The 20,238-nt window shown below is 45.1% G+C and overlaps 1 protein-coding gene and 1 long non-coding RNA gene across 4 annotated transcripts in view; one reads left to right on the top strand and one right to left on the bottom strand.

Annotated features, from left to right (window-relative positions):
- Nucleotides 1–5,228, bottom strand: part of RGS17 (regulator of G protein signaling 17) — a 133,858-nt gene extending 128,630 nt beyond the window's left edge. The window contains exon 1 of one of the 3 annotated variants that reach the window (XM_051854220.3): nt 5,090–5,228. The gene's annotated coding sequence lies outside the window, so the exon portion shown is untranslated. Of the gene's footprint in view, nt 1–4,578; nt 4,710–5,089 lie in introns of those variants that run through there. The other 2 variants (XM_051854221.3, XM_051854222.3) reach the window with 2 other exon arrangements.
- A 417-nt stretch (nt 5,229–5,645) lies between these two features.
- Nucleotides 5,646–10,891, top strand: LOC149126417 (uncharacterized). Its single transcript, XR_016233621.1, has 2 exons — nt 5,646–6,255; nt 10,680–10,891. It is a non-coding gene; the product is annotated as an uncharacterized LOC149126417 (long non-coding RNA).
- The last annotated feature ends 9,347 nt before the right edge of the window (nt 10,892–20,238 follow it).

Here is a 20,238-nt window from a genome sequence, read left to right as displayed (position 1 = left end):
CTTAAAAAAAAAAAAAAAGCCATCTGGGACAGGTGCTGGTATAGCTGTTAAAACACCAGGGGGGATGACTGGGTCCCACCATCACAGTACCTGGGTTTGGTACCTGGCTTCGATACCCATCAATTTCTGCTTCCTTATATCTCCCTCCTTTTCCCCCCTCCCTTTTTCTGTCTCTCTGCCTCTCAAATTAAAAACAATGTTATCAGCCTAAGGTGAGCATTTAGCCTAGCAGTTATGACATGGGTTAGGATGTCCTCACCCCACACTGGAGTGCCTGGGTTTAATTCCTGTCTCCTGATCCCAATTTCTGACTACTGAAGAACCTGGGAGGCAGCAGTAATGGGTTCCTACTACCCACATAGGAGACCTGGATTGAGGCACGCTCTCTCTCTGCCCCTAAAATAAATAAATAAATTTTAAAAAGTAATCAACCTTATTAGTGACTAAAGGAAACAGGGTGTTAGTATTTATTTATTTGAAAGGCAGAGAGAGAGAGAGAGAGAGAGAGAGAGAGAGAAGGAGGGAGGGAAGGAGAGAGATGGAGAGAGATATCCATTTCCTGGTTTATTTCCCAAATGGCTACAACAGCCAGGGTTGGCCCAGGCAGAAGCCAGGAGCCGGGAACTCCATCCTAGTCTCCCACTTGGGTGGCAGGGGTCCGGGTAGTTGGGCCATCATCTGCTGCCTCCCCAGGCACATTAGCAAGAAGCTGGATCAGAAACAGAGCAGCAGGAAGTAAACCAGCACTTTGATCAATACTGATGTCACAAGCAACAGCTAACATGCTGTGCACAAAGCTGGCCCCCAAAGAAGCACAATTTTGAAACATAATTTTCACGTATAATGTTAGCAAATATTCTTAAAAGGATGATATTATTTTGGCAAAAATTTGATGTTTAAGCATAAAGCTCAAAACACATTCACATCCAAAAGCTAGGCACCAGATGTCAATCAGTTAAAATATGAAAATACTCGAAAGACCATAAAGGCCCAAAAAGAAAAAAATGGCTAAATAAATTAAGATACCTGTAAGATGAATTATTTTGAATTCACTTAATTATATTAAAAATATCATTTGGGGTGGGCATTTGGCACAGTAGTAAAGTCGCTGCTTGGAGTGCCTGCATCCTACATTTGAGTGCCTGATTTGAGTCCAAGCTAATCTTCCTGCTAATGGTCACCATGGAAAGCAGCAGGTAATGGATCAAGTATTTGAGTCCCTGTTACCCATGTGGGAGACCTGGATTGAGTTACTGGCATTTACAGGCAGTTGCAGAGTAAGCCAGCAGATGGAAAATATTTGTTTCCATCTGTATCTGTCTGTCATTCTGTCTCTTTCCCCTTGCCTTTCATATATAATAAATTTTTTTTAAATTTCAAAATATATTCATTTTTAATTTCTTGAACAAAAGCAACAAAGTAATGTAAATTTTTGAAAAAGCAAGCATCATTCATTTCTATGTTGTGGTTCTAATTCTTTAAACAACAGTATCTTGATACACAGGAAATGAACTGGTGGTAAACTGCTCTGATTTTTCAACAGCAGATATTTAGGCACTGGCATAATTGCAAGCACTCAGGACGTGCAGGCCACTAGGTTCTGCACTTTGTATACATCGCATTGTCTTTATGCTTGCAAGCGTCCTAGGAGGTGGATTCTTATGCCTGCTGTGTATCTGAGGAAACCAGAGCTCAGGATGGGTCAGTAACTTAGCCACAGCAACAAGGCTATGAAACCCAGGAACCAGGACCCAATCTAAGGCCAGACTGTCCCAAAATTTGTGTTCATCACATCTACGTCAGCCCACAATTTTTATTTTCTGTTTCAGACATTTTTCTTTGTAAAAAATAGCTAATGAAAATGTTATATTAAAATTCATGTTCACAAAGTGACAACAATTCCAAAAACTGCTTTCTACAAAGACATAGGACCATGAACTTGATTTTTGGGATCTCAAAGTAGTATACTTGTTAAAAAACGTGAACATGCTTTTTAAAAATACAATTCCAATCTTGGAAGACTTTTGTAAGCCTTGGCAATGCTAAAGAATTTACTTAGGAAACACTAAACACTTACCTTTTGACACACACTGTACTAGGTGATGGCACAAAAGCCAGAAGAGTAGTCTAAATGGGTTTCTTTGGAAGTTACAAAAGTGTCTTCAAGGGATTAGGGGTCATGGGAAGAGAGATGGAAGATAGCAGTATCTTTCAATTTAATGTTGAGAATCTACTTATAGCAAAGGTTTTTTTTTTTTAAGTTTTCCATAAAAAATTATGTTTCAGTTTCTAGGACAGCCCTCCGCAAATGTCATTTAATGTTAAACCTCTACAATGCATTTGTACTTAAATTCTACAGTAATTGATGGACTAAAATGCTTTTAACATCATAGAGCATTCTTCTTATCCAACAGATACACCGTGGTCCCTGCATTTGCTCTTCTGTGTGATGTGATATCTTCATTGTCAAGAAAGAAGAGTCAGATCTATCAGAAGCAGGATTCTCAGCTGAAGTGTAGCTCAATGGATTCCCATCCCTTTTATTTCCATACCTCACCATCCATGCCTGCCTTCCATTTTTCCAGGAAAAACCCATGAATTTCAGTAAATCGACATCTACCACAAAGGCATTATTTCTCAGCTGTACATCAAATTGATAAACAGAATGTTTATTAATTTAGGTTTGCATCATTCACTTTTACTTGATTTTTATTATAAGGTCAAATGTGTAAAGATAGGTATATATTTCTCCTTTTCTTCAAAGCTTCTGGCCCCAGTAGTAAGAAATGTTAAGGAAGATTATTTATTTATTTAACAAAAGTTTAAGAACTGCACATGAGTGATCATGGCCTAAGACCTTTTACACTATAAATTTAAGCAAACTAGGACCCTACAGGAAGATCCCCAAACCAGACCTCCTTTTGAGAAAGAAAAGCTATTTGCCTTAAACAAGGACTCCAAGTAACTCTGCTTATTAATTCTCTTCCAAGGGGAATAGACACCAAGAATATCTGAGGAGCCAGAGCAATAAAAGGGTGTAAACTGGCACAAGAGGACACCATATACCGTTCATTCTGTGAATTGGGTACTTTTATCCAGCTTTCAAACTATAATTTCAGGAGGGTGCAGGAGAGAGAGCCCATGGCTCCAGAATCAGGTGTCAGTGCAGGGGATCCATCTTATTTAATAAATAATACCACTCTAGCTGTTCGAAATAACACACTTGCTTTCTTATCTGCAAAAGCTATAAATAAAGCACTCTTCCATGGCTGCCCTAAATTTTAAATTGCAAAAATAGTGAATAAATCTATTCTCCCATGAGTGTGCTAATTACTGTTTTAGTTCACGCTAACAGAAGAAACAGCTTAATAACACTAACTTAACTAGAGGAGGTCAAACTTCTCATTCATTGGAGTTAATGAGTAAAAACCACCTTTTCATTAGGTATGGGGCTATAACTGCTAAGATCACTCTAAAAGACTTTGCAAATACAATGTAACTAAATCGCTTTCCAGCTCTCAAAGTCTTTTGATACACACAGTGTGTAGCAGACATGAAGTGAGCAGACAAACGTTATGTGGCATTGCCGGAGTAGAAATTATTTCTCACTTCTCCAGTCAAATGGCTTTCAGAAGGGTTCATCACCCGGAAAGCCAGCATCTGAGAGACGCCGGAAATGCAGATGGCACTGGGCCTCAGGAATGCTTATCCCAGATGGGTACCCAAACTAAGACCTCTCCTCATTATTTGTCACAGCCATCCCACGAGGGAAGCAATCTCGCTGTGAAACAACTACGAAGCTGGCAAAGTTCTGAATCAAACGTCCTCGGGACTCCTTTAAGGCAGGCACCGTTCACCAAAGGGTCAGCGGTTAAAGGGAAACTCCGCCAGAGCCAGGGCCAGGCTCCTCGGGGCGACGGGGGCTCCCCCAGGTGAGCCAGGTCCGGGCTCCGGACAGAGGCGGAGGCGCAGGGCGGGTCCCCGCGCGGCGGCCGGCGGGCGGACATCTCGGCGGCCAGGGGAGCCCCGCGCTGTCTCCGGGGTCGGGGACTCCCCGGCTGGCGCGGGTTGCCCAGGGCGCGCGGGGGTCCACAGCCTCCCGCCCGCGAGGCGCATCCCGCAGAGCCCAGCAGCCGCGGCCCCTCCGCCATCCTCCCGTCCTCCGACATCTTTCGCCGAGACTGGGAGGCAGGGAGAAGAAGGGAAGGCGGCCGAGCGTCTGCGCCCAGCTCTGCCGCAGCGCGAAGAACGAGCGAAAGGCAGGCGCAGGGCGGCTGGAGAGGAGGCGGCGGGGAAACCGCGATTTCGCCGATCGCCCCGAAAAGGCCCTCGGCACCCTAGGCTCGGGGGACTCCTGGACACCCGCGGGGCGGCGGCTGCGGTGGGCGTTCCTCGTCCTCGCCCCTCGGAGCCTGCGGCTGCAACCCACCCGCGCGGCTCACAGCGAAACTCCCCTCCGGTCCCTGCGGCGCGGGGAGCGAACAAAAGGACCCGCGCCCCCTACACACACCCCCGCAGGTCTCCCTGCGGCTGCAGGCGTCCGTCCCGGCAACCCCGCCGCCCGCACCTTTTCCCCACCTGCGCGGTGCATCCTCCCGAAGGTAAAGTCGGGATGAGCGAGGAGACGCCGCCCCTCGAGGCGGCCGCTCCACCAGACCCTGCCGATTCTCCACCAACCAACCAGCCAACCACAAGCCCGCTGCACCTCGCGCCCCCGCCGGAGCTGCGCCGCCCCCGGCGCCCCGCGTCGGCGCCCAGAGAGCGCTCCGCTCTCCGCGGAGAGCCGGGACCCGAGCACGATCCCCGGGGCGCGCAGAACACTCGCCCGGCCCTTCCGCAGCAGCTGCAGGGGCGAAGAAGGGATGGAGCCCCGGCGGCGACGCGGGAGCCAACTTCCCGACCCGTGCCGAGACCCCCGCGCCCCGCAGCCTCCCCCGCGCGCACTCTCCACCCCCTCTTTCCGCCCCCACCACCACCACCTGGGGGAAAAAAAAAACCATCCATCGGTGCAAAAAAAAAAAAAAAAAAAAAAAAAAAGCAGACATTTTTGATGTCATTGACTTTGCTCCAGAGCCAACACCTCACCTACCCCGTCGTCGCCTGGAGCTGCGGGCAGCGCAGCGGTGGGTCCGGGGGCGCGAGGCTGGGCTGCTCCGTGCTCTAGCCGAGCCGGTGCGCTGCCATCCGCCCAACTTCAGCACCCAGCGGGCGAGGAGAGACCAAGCGCGGCGAGGACGGAGGGGAGGGGTGGGGGAGGCGCGGGTGGGCGGGCAGGGAGCGGGAGCCGCGCGCATGCGCCCCGCGGGCGGGCGCAGCCCCTCGCCCCGCGCGGCCGGAGGTGCCGCTTGTTCCCCGGGCGCGAGGCCGTGTGAGTCACGGCCCCGCCCCCTCCCCGCGCTCTCTCCCCGCCCCGCGTGGGCGACGCCCGCGCGGACCTTCCTGGAGGACAGCGGCCGTGGCGCCCGGGCTCCTCTTTCAAGTTCCTGTTCCCCGCAGCCCCGCGTTCCGGGCGCCCGAGGCGGAGGCTCGGAGCTCCTGCGGGGCGCGGGCTGGCGGCGGAAGCTGGCGCTGCGTGGGGCCTCGGGAGGGTAAAGTTGGGCAAGTTTGCGTCCCGGGGACTTGACTTTGCGGAAAGCCCTCGGCGGGGTGACAGCCTCGCGCGGCAGCAGGACCCGGTTCCCTGGGGATCCTGGCAGGTGCTCCCCAGCGGGGTGGTGGGCTCGGGCGTCCGTCCGCCCCCGGGGCCGGGGTGTTGAGCCAGACACGCAGATGACGCGGCGGCTTGGTGGCTGTCAGGTGTGTTAATTGTTCTCTGGTGCAGAGCCCGGCTGCTAGAGGAGCTTCTGATACTTAAGCCTGGGGAGCGCTGGCTCGGGTCTCCCCGCATGTGTGTGAGGACGAAGCGGGGAAGCTGTGTTTCTCTTTCGTTACCACGTCTGTGCGAGGAGGAGTGAGTTCCTGCAGCAATGATTAGGCTTTTTTCTTACACCTAATTACAATAGATTACTTGTCAATCTGCATAATTCCCCACTGCTTGTGTGCGTGCACCTGCAGACAGTCCCGCCTACTGCTGAGCACCTTGGTCCCCCCGCCCCACCAACGCCGGGTAACCTGACGTTAGTTATGGCTCAAAGTGGTCTCCAAGGCCTCCTTTGTTGAGCTACATGTGTAAGGTCTTGGGCACTGGCTTCTTCAGTCTGTTCCCTGGACTGGTGCTGATCTGCAAGCTGCCCCTTATTGGCTGTGCCATTGGAAGTGAGTACAGGGCTTGAGACTAAGATTTTGAAACTTTTATAGTAATTTGACTTTGCCGTGGCGTCCAACTGTGTTGGCCAATTTCACTTTGAGTGTTTTATTTTTAAAGTAATTCATTTTTTTTTGTTGGCTTTTACCGAAGTATTTGTCTTACCCTATTTCAGCTGCTTTAACAGAAACAGCAGACACTTATCACAGTAGGGGAGATCCGGAAGTCAAAATCCCATGTGGATATTCTGGTTTGGTGGGTAAAAAGCGACCACCTTGGTCATCTGCATTCCAAATAAGTACCCGTTCAAAACCTGACCGCCAGCTTCCAATCTAGCTCCCTGCTAATGGCCCAGGAAAAGCAGCAGGTGATCCAAGAATTTTGGGCCTCCGCCACCAACGTGCGAGATCCATATGAAGCTTCTGGCTCCTGGCTTCTGTCTGGCTCAACCCTGGCCATATGGCCACATGGGGAGTGAACCAGTAGATGGATTTGCTCTCTCTCTCTCTGTCCTTTTCTCTCTCTAACTCTGCCTTCCAAATAAATAAATAAATAAATAAATATACTTTTACATGTTTAAGTAAATAAAAATTTTTTCATGTAGGCAGGTTGGATGTTTGAAGAGGGCCCAGTCCCAGCTCATGGGTTGCTATCATTTGGCTCTGTCTTACCATGGTAAAGGGGAACTCAATGGGATCTTTTATGTGCGCACTAACTCCAAGAGGGATCCACACTCATGACTCAATCATCTTCTGAAGGTCCCACCTCTTTTTTTAAGATTTATTTGTTTGTTTTAAAGTCAGAGTTGCACAGAAAGAGGAGAGGCAGAGAGAGAAAGAGGTCTTCCTTCCGTTGGTTCACTGCCCTATTGGCCACAACAGCCGCAGCTGCACTGATCTGAAGCCAGGAGCCAGGAGCTTCTTCCACGTCTCCCATGTGGGGGCAGGGGCCCAAGGACTTGGGCCATCTTCTGCTTTCCCAGCCCACAGCAGAGAGCTGGATTGGAAGTGGAGCAGCTGGGTCTCAAACCAGCGACCATATGGGATGTGGGCACTATAGGTAGCAGCAGTTTTACCCGCTATGCCACAGCGCCGGCCCCAGGTCCCACCTCTTAATACCATTGCTTTGGGGAGTTAGGATTTCAGTAGTTTTTAAAAAGATTGATTTTATTTTATTTGAAAGTGATATACATGCATATATATATAGAGAGAGAGAGAGAGAGGAAGAAAGAAAGAGGAAGAAAGAGAAAAGAAAGAAAGAGAGCTTCCATCCTCTGATTCACTCCCCAAATGACCGCAGTGGCTGTAACCAGGAGCCAGGAGCTTCATCCAGATCTCCCACATGGGTATAGGGGCCCAAGTACTTGGGCCATCATCCGCTGCTTTTGAAGGAGCATTAGCAAGGAGATAGATTGAAAATGGAGAAGCCGGGATTTGAACTGGATGCTGGCACCGCATATCTGCCACACCACACTGCTGGCCCCAGATTTCAGTTTTTGAATTTGGGAGTGGGTGTGTTATCCCACTGCAGTATTGGTCCATGATGGATAAAAAAATAAATCACTCAACCCAAAATAGTTTGAGCAGCACTGAATCCTATAACTTGTAGATTTGTATCTTCAATCATAATCTCTGACTTTTTTTATCTTTTTTAACTCTGAGCTTTTTAATGATCTCAACTATCTTTACATCTTTGCTTGAAAAGTAGTTACAATAGCTAATATTTATTGAATAAGTACTACATGCTTGGGGCAGATCTAAATTCTTTTCACATACAGTACCACTATTCTGTCTTCACAGTCATGCTTCAAGGTAGATACTATAATTATCATGTTTAACAGGCATCTAGGAAGAACTCTGGATATCCTCTCCCTGAAAACCTGTTTTTATTCAAATTGTTCTACCCAGTTACTCAATCCAAAAAAGTCAGTCTTGTTTTGTCTCTTACTTCCATCCTTAGATCTCATTAATTTGCAAGTTATGATTTCTTCACCTACAAAATATATCCCCAAATCATTAACTTTACTTCTTTCCATTGCTATAACCTTAGTGCAAGCTACTACCATCTCTCACCTCTTTTGTCATCTTGTTTGTGTCTTCTATTTCAACCCCAAAACATCGTACTCCCCAAATGACAGCTGAGCAATCTATAAACAGAATGTATGTTTTTGCCTAAAACTCTCCAATTGGTTTTGATTGCATATTGTATGCAGCCCATAATCTTTACTGCAGCTCTCAAGGTTCTTCACAATATTGTCTCAGCCTAGTTTTTTTTGTTTTGTTTGTTTGTTTTGTTTTGTTTTGTTTTTGGATATTCCATTTTGTAATTTATTTTTTATTTAGTAAATATAAATTTTCAAAGTACAGTTAATGGATTACAATGGCTCCCCCCCATAATTTCCCTCCCACTCGCACCCCTCCCCTCTCCCGCTCCCTCTCCCATTCCATTCACATCAAGATTCATTTTCAATTATATTTATATACAGAAGATCAATTCAGTATGTATTAAGTAAAGATTTCATCAGTTTGCACCCACGCAGAAACACAAAGTGTAAAATACTGTTTCAGTACTAGTTATAGCATTACTTCACATTGGACAACACACTAAGGACAGATCCCACATAAGAAGTAAGTACACAGTGACTCCTGTTGTTGACTTAACAATTGACACTCTTGTTTATGGCATCAGTAATCTCCCTAGGCTCGAGTCATGAGTTGCCAAGGCTATGGAAACCTTTTGAGTTCGCTGACTTCGATCTTATTCCAACAGGGTCATAGTCAAAGTGGAAGTTCTCTCCTCCCTTCAGAGAAAGGTACCTCCTTCTTTGATGACCCGTTCTTTCCACTGGGATCTCACTTACAGAGATCTTCCATTTAGGTCTTCTTCTTCTTTTTTTTTTTTTCCAGGGTGTCTTGGATTTCCATGCCTAAAATACTCTCATGGGCTCTTCAGCCATATCCGCATGCCTTGAGGGCTGATTCTGAGGCCAGAGTGCTATTTAGGACATCTGCCATTCTATGAGTCTACTGTGTATCCCGCTTCCCATGATGGATCGTTCTCTCCCTTTTTTATTCTATCAGCTAGTATTAGCAGACACTAGACTTGTTTGTGTGATCCCTTTGACTCTTAGACCTATCAGTGTGATCAGTTGTGAACTGAAATTGATCACTTGGACTAGTGAGATGGCATTGGTACATGCCACCTTGATGGGATTGTATTGGGATCCCCTGTCAGCCTAGTTTTCTTATAGGATGTTCCCTTAGACTACAATTACTTGTGTACTAGCCACACAAGTCTATTTCTTTAACTTTCATGAATAAATTCAGTATGTGAGGAGTCTTGGGAAGGTTCTTTAAAAAGTGCATATTATGATAGAAACTATGCATGGGTCTCAGGTTACTTTCATACCCAAATAAACATATATTTGGACTCAATTGTCCATGAACTTTTTGAAGTGCCCTCTGGTACCTGGTATTCCTGTTATCCAGAATTGTATCTCTAGATCTTTGCATGGTGGACTTCTCAATAGCATGCACATGTCTGCTCAGACATCACCTCCTCGAAAAGCCCTGATCTGACCACCCAGTCTAATCTGTTCTGCTGGATCCCCCTGTTTTATTTTCTAAAAACCTTTTCACTACCCAAATCAGCTTGAGTGTGTTTATTCTTCCCACCCTCTGCTAAAATAAAGTATCTCTAGAGCTGTGTCTCCACTTTTCACTATTTTATCTCTAGTGCCCTGAACATGCTTTGGCAAATGGTAGTCAGTCGATATTTGGTGAGGAATGAATGAATGAAGGAATGAATGAGTGCATTACAAAGGTAGAAAAAGTGTTCTTTATTTTTTGCTGATGCTGCTTCTTGGATCCTAATTGTTGTCCATTGGTGTCTGTCTTTTCAGCAGTGCGTAGGTAGATCACTTTGCAAGGAAGGTTCAATGCAGCCACACAGATTTCAACTGGATGCCAGGGTAAAATTTCCAGAACCAGAACTGTAAAGCAAGCATACTTGATAATAAAGAAATCTTTACTTACAAGAAATGGTTATGGTTTTCTGTGTAATCCCTTATGCATTAGCCAAGGTATTCAATGATCGTATTTTAAAAACTGGCCATTTTTCCTGCCACTGGAGAGTTGATAGAATGGGTAGAGCCAACTACACAGGTTTCGTGGCCTTCACCTTGTAAGAGTTTAATCACCTGCAGTCTCTGTGGATACCTTGGTCTTAGGAGATATGTGCAACGTCATTGACATCAAATGATGATGAGGTCAATAATTATCCAATGGACTTCATGAATGTGTATTAAATGCCCATCATAGGGCTGATGCTGTGGCATACCAGGTAAAGCTTCCTCCTTCAGTGCCAGCATCCCATATGGGTGCCTATTTGAGGCCTGGCTGCTCCACTTCTGATCCAGCTCTCTGCTATGACTTAGGAAAGCAGTGGTGGATGGCCCAAATCCGTGGGCCCCTGCACCGTGTAGGAGATGTGGAAGAAGCTCCTGGCTCCTGACTTTGGATCCTCCCAGCTCCAGCTGTTGCAGCCATTTGGGGAGTGAACCATCGGATGGGAGACTATCTCCCCCCACCCGCCCCGCCTCTCTGCAATTCTGCCTCTCAAATAAATACGTAAATCTTTTTTTAAAAAGCCTATCATTTGTCTTCAAGTGGTTTTTTTTTCAAAATATATAAATGTTATATATATATGTATATATATAAATGTTATATAAAATTGTTGTATTTGACTTAGGAAAGGATTTCTGTTCTTTTCGGCAATATGAATCCATTCTCTCCTCTCTACACATAATTTTAGAGCTCACTGAGCTAATCATCATTAAATAGCTATGTGGTAATTATGGAAAACAGCATTTTGTCATGAGCGTATCCATGCTGTAATGAACATGTTTTTCAAGTAGAGAGGATCTAGATGCTGTAGCAAGTTTGGTGGAATGCCTTCATAGTAGCACAGAGAGAAGATCTGCAGATGAGATATTTGCAGACAAGAAATACTAGAATAGGACAGAACATACAACTATTTGAAGAACATTTACTGGCCGGCGCCGCGGCTCACTAGGCTAATCCTCCGCCTAGCGGCGCCAGCACACTGGGTTCTAGTCCCGTTTGGGGTGCCGGATTCTGTCCCGGTTGCCCCTCTTCCAGGCCAGCTCTCTGCTGTGGCCCAGGAAGGCAGTGGAGGATGGCCCAAGTGCTTGGGCCCTGCACCCCATGGATCAGTGCGGTGTGCCGGCCGCAGCGCGCTGGCCGCGGCGGCCATTGGAGGGTGAACCAACGGCAAAAGGAAGACCTTTGTCTATCTCACTGTCCACTCTGCCTGTCAAAATAAAATAAAATAAAAAAGAACATTTACTAGTAGTTGGGGGGATTCATTATCATTAGGAAACCTGGAATTTACCTCAGAGAATTTGCTACCTTTGAAGGTTGTTCCAGGAAGAAACTGTATAGCACCTTTAAATTTCATTCTTTCTCCTCACATGTTCATCTATTTAAAAGCAATCCTTTACCTTTGAAAACATAAGGAAAAGAAAAAAAAGTTGAATTTGGGAAATACTGACTGTTGCCATCAGGCAAACTTCTCTAGGCAGGATGGTTTGAATATGACTTCTTAAGCACACATTTTCTGTACTTAGCAAGCAAGTCTTACTGTGTTTCTCGAACTCATTTTAACCCTAACTTTGAGACAGGTCCCTCCTAGCCATCTTATTTAGAAGTAAAATACTTGTGTTTCTTCATCAATCTTTGAAGGAGATGAGAAGACAAAAAGAAAAGATAGTGGTGTCTCCCAAATATATAGAATGAAGCAAAGTTTCCGAGTTAGTATGTAATTATATGAACTGTTGTTGGACAACAATTCTCTGCTCTTCTTTGGAAGAATAGCAAAATATTTCTCTCACCTAGAGAACAAAATGACATTGAATTGATATCATCAGATTGCTGGTGAGTGCAGCAGGATTCCAGAGTTTAACAGTGAATGTTATATTATCCTGAGATTTGTGAAAGTGCATAGTGATGGTTTCTGGGTTGTGGAACAGGCTTCTGACTTCCCAGAACTTCTTCTGGAGTCTGATGGGAATAAAGGAAGCAGTGGTTTGATTTTGCAGTAGTTTCCAGAATCTTGGTTGTGCTTTGGCTCAGGGCAGAACAAGTTCAGAGAGGTGTAAAGTTGATGCTGATCTTTGTGTATGTGTGCGGAAACTGGTAACTTCCTAAAGATCTTCAGTATCAAGAAGCCCAGGTGACTAATCTTAAAGTTTCATCTTGAAATACACATCTGTGCTCAAACCAGGTCTGTGCTCATGTTGCAAAAGTTGTGGTAACAACTCCTAGTTTCTTGATTTTCTCTGAATTAAAGTAATATATGAAAATTCTTTGCACAGTCTCACCTAGATGTACACATTTTAACACCAGTAAAACTTGCTCAATAGCACGCAATCGCCTGTTCAAGTTTCGTTCATCCATTTGCTCACTCATTCACTCACTTAAGCCCTTAGAAAGCCTCAGCATGGATATGGTGGTGAACAAAAATACAATGGGAAATATCATCCCTAACCTTGTGGATTTATAATTCAGGTAAAATAGGCTTTACATACATGATGTAGCCAAAGGAAATCAGTGAGAACACTTGAGATAATTTAGTATTTTTTTTTTTTTTCCTTTCTGGGAGTTAGGCCAGAGAATGATGAAAGGAATTGTGCATATTATAATCAGAATTCTCAACTGCACAGCACAGAAATTACAAATGATCAAAGTGGCCTATTGAAGTAACACACTACGAGTTTGCTTTGCATGGAACTAGTTTAGAACGGTTTTGCAAATTTGCAATAAGAATTCATGGAAGGGGAGATTTAGGATATAACTATTTTTTAAGATTTATTTATTTACTTGAAGGTAGAGTGACAGAGACAGAGGGAGAGAGAGGGAGGTCTTCCATCTGCTAGTTGATTTCTCAAATGCCTGCAACAACAAGGGCTGTTCCAGATTGAAGCCAGGAGCCGGAAACGCCATGTGAGTCGTCTTCCATGTAGATAGAAGGAACTCAAGTACTTGAGCCATAATCTTTTCCCTTCTTTTCCCTCCTAGGCACATTGATAGGAATTTGGATCCCAAGCATACAGTGCTAGAGTTGAACCAGGAACCCCCCCCCCCAATAACATGTTTACATAGGGAGTTTCTTATGCTTTTGATCAGTAGCCATGTAGAAAATACTTATTAAACTCCCTTAATATCCAAGGCATGGGGCCAGCACTGTGGTGTAGCCGGTAGCCACCTGTGGTGCCGGCATCCCATATGGACACTGATTTGAGTCCTTGATGCTCCACTTCTGATCCAGCTCTTTGCTATGCCCTGAGAGAGCAGTAAAAGATGGCCCAAGTCTTTAGGCCCCTGCACCTACATGGGAGACCTGGAGGAAACTCCTGATTCCTGGCTTCGGATTGGCTCATCTCCGGCCGTTGCGGCCATCTTGGGAGTGAACCAGTGGGTGGAAGACCTTTCTCTCTCTCTCTGCCTCTGCCTCTCTGTAAATCTGCCTTTCAAATAAATAAATAAATCTTTAATAAATATCCAAGGCATGTGCAGGGCTTCATGAAGATTGCACAAATAAATGAGAGCATAAGAAATAAAAGGGTTAGTTGCATTTAGTCTACAGAAATTATATTCAGTGTTTGAGGGTGATTGGGGCCCTTGTAGGGACCTGCAAAGAATGGAGACCATTTGTATAAGATGGTATGTGTAGACGGACTTGTGAGCTGGAAGTTGTAAAATGATATCAGAGATGCATGTTTGTTAATAAGAATTACATGATATGCATTGGAAAATTTGAATAGTGTTGCTTACAGTTTTCAGTTATATTAAGTTTAAGGTTTTTTAAATAAGATTTATTTATCTATTTGAAAGGCAGAGTTACAGAGAAGAGAGTGGGAGGGGAGGAGAGGGAGAGAGAGAAAGGAAGAGACAGAAACAGACAGAGAGGGAGAAAGAGAATCTTTCATCTGCTGGTTCACTTCCCAAATGGCTGCAACAGCCAGAGCTGGGCTGTAACGAAGCCAAGAGCCAGGAGCTTCTTCTGGGTCTCCAACATGGAGCATCTTCCACTGCTTTCCCAGGTGTATTGGCAGGGAGCTACATTGGAAGTGGAACAGCCAGGAATCAAACTGGCATCAATAGGGGATGCTGGCTCCACAGGTGGCGGCTTAACCTTCTATACCGCAGCACAGACCCTGGTCGTAAGGTTTTAAATGTATATTGAGACTACATTGTGGTGGGGAGTAATTAAAATCACAGGTATGGCAAATGTGTCATCTCCATTCCAACTGTACCGAATTGCTATTTATTTGTTTATTTATTTGAAATGCAGTCTGACAGAGAAAGGAAGACATACAAACACACACACACATACACACACACTGAGACAGAAAGAGATAAATCTTTCATCTGTTGGCTCATTCTCTAAATGGCTGAAATCTTTGGGCTGGGCCAGGCTGAAGCCAAGAGCCTGGAATTCCATCTGGGCCTCCCAAGTGGGTGGCAGGGACCCAAGTACGAGGGCCATTTTTGGCTGCTTTCCAGGCACATCAGCAGGGAGGTAGATTTGAGGCACAGCAGCCAGGACTCTAATTGGGACTCTGATATGGGATGCCAGCACCACAAGCAGTAGCTTAACCTGTCGTGCCACAACAGCAGTACCCTAGTCAGTATATATTGAGCATGCATCTATTATGTGACTATATGGGAAGTGCTGTTCTAGGCACTGGAGATACAGCAAAGAACAAAACAAATATCTATTCCCACATGTAGCTTATATTCTAATGATAGAGACAGACAAAAGTGATGTCAATATGTAAAATATATAGTACATTAGATGATTTTAAGAAATAAGGGGTTGGGGCTGGCACTGTGGCATGGTGGGTAAAGCAGCTGCCTGCAGTGCCGGCATCCCATATGGGTGCTGGTTCAAGGCCCTGCTGCTCCACTTCCAATCCAGCTCTCTGCTGTGGCCTGGGAAAGCAGTGAAAGATGGCCCAAGTCCTTGGGCCCCTGCACCCAAGTGGGAAACGTGGAAGAAGCTCCTGGCTCCTGGCTTCAGACTGGCACAGCTCTGGCCATTGCAGCCAGTTGGAGAGTGAACCAGCAGATGGAAGACCTCCCTCTCTCTCTCTCTCTCTGCCTCTTCTTCTCTCTCTGTGTAACTCTGACCTTCAAATAAACAAACAAATCTTAAAGAACGAACTAAGGGGGGAAAATGAATTAGGAAAAGGTGATAAAAAACCTGTGAGATGCAAGGGATTCTGCAGTTACACACAGGGTCTCATAGACGACCTCACCGAGGTGCTGCTGGAGTCACAGGCCTGCAGAAACAAGAGATGGAGTTAGTGGCTCTCTGGAGGAAAAGGATTCCAGCAGATGGCCATCTACAGCTAGGGCCCTGAAGGGAGAGTGTGGGCCCCAGAACAGAACAGCAGTGAACACATGGAGAGTATCTGAGGACATTTTCTGTCATTCTCCCCTGCTGAGGCAGCCCTGGCCTTGTATAAATGAATCCCTGAGGCCGAGTAATTTACAAGGAATTGAAGTTTATTTGATTCATGACTGTGGAGACCAGAAGTCCAAGGAGCATGGTACTTGCATATGCTTGGCATTTGGTTGAGGGTCTTCTTTTTTTCCTTTGAAGATTCATTTATTTCATTTCAGAGGCAGAGCCAGAGACAGAGTGAAGGACACAGAGAGAGAGAGGTCCTCCATCCTCTGGTTCACTCCCCAAATGGCTGCAAAAGCCAGACGTGGGCTGATCCAAAGGCAGGAGCTTCTTCTGGGTCTCCAACGTGGGTGCAGGGGCCCAGGCACTTGGGCCATCCTCCACTGTCTTCCCAGGCACATCAGCAGGGATGCTGGATTGAAAGTAGAGCAACTGGCTAAAAAAAAAAGCCCATGAGAATAATATTTTAGGCATGGAAATTCAAGACACTCTGGCAAAAAAAACGAAAACAAAAACAAAAACAAACCTAAATGAAAGATCTCTGTGAGTGAGATCCCAGCAGAAAGAATGGGCCATCAAAGAAGGAGGTACCTTTCTCTGAAGGGAGGAGAGAACTTCTACTTTGACCATGACCTTGTCTAAATAAGATCAGAGTCGGCGAACTCAAAAGGCTTCCATAGCCTTGGCAGCTCATGACAAGAGCCTACGGTGATTACTGACACCATAAACAAGAGTGTCAATTGTTAAGTCAACAACAGGAGTCACTGTGCACTTATTTCTCAAGTAGGATATCTGTCCTTAATGTGTTGTACAATGTGAATTAATGCTATAATTAATACTCAAACAGTATTTTACACTTTGTGTTTCGGTGTGGGTGCAAACTGTTGAAATCTTTACTTAATTTATACTAAATTGATCTTCTGTATATAAAGATAATTGAAAATGAATCTTGATATGAATGGAAGGGGAGAGGGAGCAGGAGTTGGGAGGGTTGCGGGTGGGAGGGAAGTTATAGGGGGGAAAAGCCATTGTAATCCAAAAGCTGTGCTTTGGAAATTTATATTTATTAAATAAAAGTTAAAAAAAAAGTGGAGCAACTGGGACTCGAACCAGTGCCTATATGGGATGCTGGTGCCACAGGTAGAGGCTTAACCCCCTATGCCACAGTGCTGGCCCCAGTTGAGGGTCTTCTTGCTGCACATAATGTGAAGAAAGGTCATCACATGACTCAGCTTGAGTCTCTTCCCGTTCTAATAATGTCATCATGGTGGTCCCACTCCCGTGACCTCATCTAATTGTGATTTCAACCCAGAGGCTCCACTTCCAAATACCACAAACATGAATTTGGGGATTTGTTTTCTGATACATGGACTCTTTTGAGGACACATTCAAACCATGGAAGAGAGGGGAAGGCTAAAAGATGAGATAAGGGCGGGAAAAATGGAAGCACGTACTATCTATGGCTTAGGGAAACTCACTTATACTCAGGGGAGTCAGGGATCTGTTAGAGATTTCAAAGGAGGGACTCCATGAAGACAAGCAGTAACCTACCAGAAGGTATTTGCATTGCATATGCAACACAACTTTATAAAGAGCTGCTTGGTGTACCTGAGAGAGTTAGTGACCAAATAGAAAACGAGGCAAGATAGGAATAGGGTAACTCTGGCCACTGCACTGAGGATAGAAAGAGCAGGGAAGAACAGGAAACAGGAGAGTGGTTAGCAGTTTATTACAATCAATTACTTAGGGACAGTGGTGGCAAGGATCAGAATGTAGCAGTGAAAGTGTTAAAGAGAAATCACATGCTGGATGTAGTTTCAAGGTAAAATTTGTAAGATTTGCTATCTGCTTGTGGTGTAAAAGAATTTTAGGAATCAAGGATCACCCCGCAGAATTTCTCCTAATCACAGAAACTTTGCTTTAGTTAGGATTTGCTTGACTTCCTGCTCCTGGAACCCTCTGATCTCCACAGCTGAGACCAATAAATTACTATAAACAGGCTTAAAAAACCTTCTGGTGCAAAGACAAGAGAGATCCCAGGCAGAGAAATCCAGAGATGCTTGCATGCATAGCCTGTGGCTCAGCATCTACCAGTTTCTCCTGCTGGCACAGCCCTGGCCTTGTAAGCCAGCTTCAGCCCTTGTCTTTGTCTCAGTTCCCATATCTTTGAATACTCACTTTTATTGTTGGGGATAGGAATGCCACTTTATTACCCAAGTCCTTGAATGGAATGAGGTCTTATATAGTGATAGTGCTTCCTGCTTCCAAACTTGGTGCCAACCACCTGCCTGCCTGGTTTGCCATCCGTTTCCTGTTGCCAAGTCTGTTGACACAGAGACTGCCTGGCTGCCGGGACATGTGCCCGTTGCCTGTGGTTGGACCTTTATGATGCTGGCACCTTGCCATCCTGGCCTGGCCCTTCGCCTATTACCTGCTGTCATCATCCACTCTGAGTTCCGTGACTCTCCCCCTGTGTTCAGTTTTTAAGTTAACTCATTAATTTACGGATTCACTTATTCATGTTTTCTTTCATGTAGGCAAACTGACATTTACTGAGCCCTGACTATGGGTCATCTCTCTGTGGGGGACAGCACTGCAGATAAACAGTGAATAATCTGTAGACTCTATTCTCTAGGTACTAGGTAGAGAATCACATAGTCCAGTAAGACATGAGTCAACCAGAGACAATTCTGTGAAGATGTATAGTCAATTGTGATAATGACCTTCAATGTATAGACATTTTGCTGCAATACAGAGAATGTAGTGCAATGACTTATAGCCTGGGATAGGTGTTAATCTCAGTGAAGCAGGAGTTTTCCTATCCCACTCGCTAGCTGGTGTCATTGGCAAGATGATTTACCTCTGATTTCTTCATCTTTGGAATGGGAATAATAATTAGATGTCCTATAGGGTTGTGAGGATTAAATAGTATTTCATGTGGACTGTCACCCTTGCTCTGACACATACCACAAACACAATCTATTTTAGCACATCTTTATCTCCTTCTTGTCCTCCTCCTTTCCCTAATGTTTAAATGAGGGCCATGAGAATATAAGAAAAAAATTGCTGGTGTGAGGGAAGCCCTCTCTGATCCCAGAGGCCTGGATATGAGTCCCAGCCTCTCATGGTACCCTGTTCTGGTCTATCATAACATATATTAGTAGTTGACTGTTTATTTGAACTTCTCACTCATAAAACATTGTGTCTTGTAGGCAGGTGCTTGTTCACACATGCGACTCCAACATGTTGCACAGTGCCATGTGCCCAGTGAAGTCATGCACAATTTACCATCATTGAATTATAATGATACTAAAAGGATGGCAGTGCTTCCCGGTGATGTTGCCAGTTGAATAAAAATTTTTAAAAAGAAGTGCACTCAAACTTCTCACAGTGTAACCTTGCGTCTGTTTATCAGACATTTTTTCTTCACAATTTATGCTCCAGCAACATCAAATTGCACACTATCTGCCCCAGGCCCCTCTGTCGTCATGCTTCTGGCTCACGGTTCCCACCGCCTAGGACGTTCCCATGCCACCATCACCAACATCCCCTTTGACTAACCATTGCTCATACTTCAGACCAAGAATCACTGTCTCCAGCAGTCACCCCAACCCTCACCGAGTCACATTCACATTCAGTGAGAGCTCACTATGTGTCAACAGTCTTGATGTGAATTCTTTGGATGTAAAGTTGATTAAATCTTCACAACTCTGTAAAATAGGTACTTTTTTTTTTTTTTTTTTTTTTGACAGGCAGAGTGGATAGTGAGAGAGAGAGACAGAGAGAAAGGTCTTCCTTTTGCCGTTAGTTCACCCTCCAATGGCTGGCGCGGCTGGCGCGCTTGCGGCTGGCGCACTGCGCTGATCCGAAGGCAGGAGCCAGGTGCTTCTCCTGGTCTCCCATGGGGTGCAGGGCCCAAGCACTTGGGCCATCCTCCACTGCCTTCCTGGGCCACAGCAGAGAGCTGGTCTGGAAGAGGGGCAACCGGGAAAGAATCTGGCGCCCCAACTGGGACTAGAACCCGGTGTGCTGGCGTCGCTAGGTGGAGGATTAGCCTATTGAGCCACGGCGCCAGCCAATTGTTAACCTTTTTGTAATAAAAATCAAGCAAACCCTTATACTTAAAAATTATTATACATTTTGTAAACAAGAAAATTAAAGCTTATATAAATTATCTAAATTAAAGAGTGGCTGAGCTATAGCACTTGATGTAGGAGCAACGATCCTACAAGTTTTGGACTTGAACTTTATGTTATCTACTTATGTGGGATCACACAACCCATTCCTCTGTATCCACAAAACATCTAGTCTGTAACATGTCTTTGGCAGTCTCAATTTGTTAGAATATTGAGTTGTCACAGCTTTTTTCCCCCTAATTATAGTTTTAAACCTTGCTTTGTCAAATCTCTTTTTCTCACTCCTTGATGATATCTTGGGCAGATTCCTTAATTATCTGGGCACTTTTTATTATTAAAATCATTCCAATTAAGTTTCAATTTTAT

This window comes from Oryctolagus cuniculus, chromosome 5 (assembly GCF_051225735.1).
Source record: "Oryctolagus cuniculus isolate XC-2025 breed Fujian yellow rabbit chromosome 5, ASM5122573v1, whole genome shotgun sequence".
In the NCBI taxonomy this organism is placed as follows: domain Eukaryota; kingdom Metazoa; phylum Chordata; class Mammalia; order Lagomorpha; family Leporidae; genus Oryctolagus; species Oryctolagus cuniculus.
The sequence above is the reverse complement of the archived record's forward strand: the minus strand, read 5'-3'. Positions and strand labels throughout refer to the sequence as shown.